Below are 3,155 nucleotides of genomic sequence, written 5' to 3' on the forward strand. Positions count from 1 at the left end.
CATTGTTGTTTGGCGGGCCCAGGCTGGATTCAAACCCGCCACCTTGGGTGTACGTGGCTGGCGCCTTAGCCACTTGAGCCACAGGTGCCAAGCCTAGAAGTACTTCTTTAAGGACTTAAGGAATTGTTTTGTCCTTTTAAGAATAGGCCTCTGGTAGAAAAGTGCCTTGAACAGAAAAGCCAGTTCTGTGTTGAGAGAGAATGATGAAGGTTCCAAAAGGCCCTATTTTCATAACCCCTCAACTTTCTGTTGTGGGGTTCCTTATCTAAAGTGTTCCTTATTAAGAAAGCACCCACAACTATAACTGTCTCAGCCAAAAAGTCCTGGGAGAGACCCGGGAAAAACCTCTCATATACACAGGAAACCATTTAAGTAACAAAGGTACTTAAAAGACTTGACAACTCAGAACGAATGAACTATATACCTAGGGAATCTCAAAAGATATCTTTAAAGGTTAGTTTTTGTGCTTCTTGATCTGTTTGAGGAAAACAGCCTTTTAAACTGGAGTCTTTACAAAGAAGAAGATATCCTTATGACAGCCTATCATCCTTGAAATAGTGATAAGATCACATTTCCTGCTATACTCCTCCCATCTCCCCCATGTAAATCAGTAGTCTATAGCAGTTCTGATGTGGTGACTAGAAGAGCAGTAACGAGAACATCTTGTTTTGGAACACCTGAGTTACCACTTCCCCCATTCTGTTGAAATGAATGGAAACTGTGTGCTATTTCTTACATCAAGTAAGAACATTTGTGTTGGAAGTTAAGACATCTTCCCCAACAGATTGAGGACAAGGGTTGTGTTTATCTTGTTCACAGCCATTATCACATAGTGGATATTTGATAAATATTTGCCAAGTAAATGAAAGAATGAGAAGGAAGAAAAGAATACAGGGTGAGAAATTAGGGGCGGAGAGGATAATAACAACAGCAATGTAATTTAACAGAAAAATAGACCAAAGCCAGGCTCAGAGATTTATATTATGCTGTCTAGGTTTTGGCTCCAGATAGGAAGGTTTAAAACATGTACTGGCTGCCATTCTCCACACATCACCCTGAGAGTGGTGCATGGGTACCACTCAGAAGTGTGTAGTCTGAAACTTCCACTTTCTAGGGACAAACTCTAAGACCTGGGAGAGAAAAATATGGGAAGAAAGAACAGAAAAGAAAAAGCATCACTTTCCTCCTATTCAGAAAAAATGCATAAGTGCATTTTCAACCAAAGATTTTTTTTTTTTTTTGAGACACAATCTTACTCTATCACTCTGGGTAGTGTGCTGTAGCATTATAGGTCACAGCAACCTCAAAATCTTGGGGTCAAGCAATCCTCTTGCCTCAGGCTCCAGAGGAGCTGGGACTACAGGCATGTGTCATGACTGGCTAGTTTTTTTTGTTGTTGTTTTTTGTTTTTGTTTGAGACAGAATCTCACTACGTCACCCTCAGTAGAGTGCTATGGCATCACAGCTCACAGCAACCTCAGACTCTTGGCTTAAGCGATTCTCTTGCCTCAGCCTCCTAAGTAGCCTGGCTATTTTTTGTTGCAGTTATCATTGTTATTTAGCTAGCCTGGGCTGGGTTTGAACCCGCCAGCCTCAGTATCTGTGGCTGTGCCATAACCACTGTGCTATGAGTGTCAAGCCATGATTGGCTAGTTTTTTCTATTTTTAGTAGAGCCAGATTTTCGCTCTTGCTCAGACTGGTATTGACTCCTGAGCTCAGAGGATCCACCCACTTCAGATTCCTAAAGTGCTAGGATTAGGCCTGGCCATCTCAACTCAAGATTTTAGATTTTAACCCAAATCCATCAGTGCTATTGCTGAGTAAAATATCAGGGGAAGTGGTGGCATGAAAAGCTCTGTTTATGCTTCTATTCATAAGGTTATTTACTGGTTTAAGTAAAGGGGATTGCCTTGCTTATATGCTTTAGTAAATAATAGTACATTTTCATTTCCAGAAGTATGCTTGCAGTTTATGTAAGGGAGCCAGGCTCTGAAAACACATTCTTGTGCCTGATAGCATTAATCAAGTTCCTAACTACCTAAAAAAATAATTGGCCTCAAAAATAAATAAATAGTATAATTTATGAGTTTTTAATTATTTTTTCCCTGCTGTGAGCTTAGCTTCTGTAGGTTTTTAATGCTTCCCATCATTTCTAGTGGAAGCTAAATTACAAAAATGAAAATAGTACTCAACACTACGTATAGAGGGTCCAAATCAAAAAGGGCTGCGGAGGCCACAAAGTAAACAAAGGAAGTCAAAATTGGGGGGTGGGCACTTGCAGAAATTTGCATGTTGAAAGTTCTCATAAGTAAGCTTGATTTGCATTTTAAAAACGAAAGCAGCCTGTAGTCCCAGCTACTTGGGAGGCTGAGGCAGGAGAATCGCCTAAGCCTAGAAGTTGGTGGTTGCTGTGAGCTGTGACTCCACAGTACTCTACCAAGGGCAATAAAGTGAAACTCTGTCTCAAAAAAAAAAAAAAAAAAACCTCCGAAAAACGAATACAGAATGGTTTTCTGGCTCTTCTAGTGACAGCTATAAACTCTTGGTTGCAAGTTCTAGATGAGGTCTTTCTTTTATAGTTTAACTTCAGAGACTTAGAACTATAAAGGACTTTTGTCTTTTGGAGTTTTTTTGAGATACCATCTCATGCTGTGGCCCAATCATAGGTCACTGCAGCAGCCTTGAACTCCTGGTCTCAAGCTATTTTTCCAAGTAGCTGGGACTACAGGTATGCACCTTCATGCTTGGATAATTTTATTATTATTATTATTATTTGTAGAGATGGGGGTTTCATTATCTTGCCCAGTCTGGTCTCAAACTCCTGGGCTCCAGTGATTTTACCTGTCTCAGCCTCCCAAAGTGCTGGGATTATAGGTATGAGCCACAGAGACTGGCTGGAAAGAACCTTTAGCTCACCCAAGCCAAAGATTGTACATAAGCCAGATGAGTCACATCTGACCAACAGACTTGATTTGACCTACACTGTGGTGGGGTTTTTTTTTAAAAAGTCAGTTGTCAAAATTTACAATCATGACATTTCATATAAAATCCTGTCTTGGGGCTCGGCGCCTGTGGCTCAAGTGGCTAAGGCGCCAGCCACATACACCTAAGGTGGCGGGTTCGAATCCCCAGCCCGGGCCCGCCAAACAACAAT

The 3,155-nt window shown here is 41.0% G+C and overlaps 1 protein-coding gene across 1 annotated transcript in view; it reads right to left on the reverse strand.

Moving 5' to 3' along the window:
• The window catches only part of XKRX (XK related, X-linked), a 15,734-nt gene that overhangs the window by 10,011 nt on the left and 2,568 nt on the right, over positions 1 to 3,155 (reverse strand). The window lies entirely within an intron of this gene.

This window comes from Otolemur garnettii, unplaced genomic scaffold, assembly GCF_000181295.1.
Source record: "Otolemur garnettii isolate 467f Iridium unplaced genomic scaffold, OtoGar3 scaffold00125, whole genome shotgun sequence".
Lineage (NCBI taxonomy): Eukaryota > Metazoa > Chordata > Mammalia > Primates > Galagidae > Otolemur > Otolemur garnettii.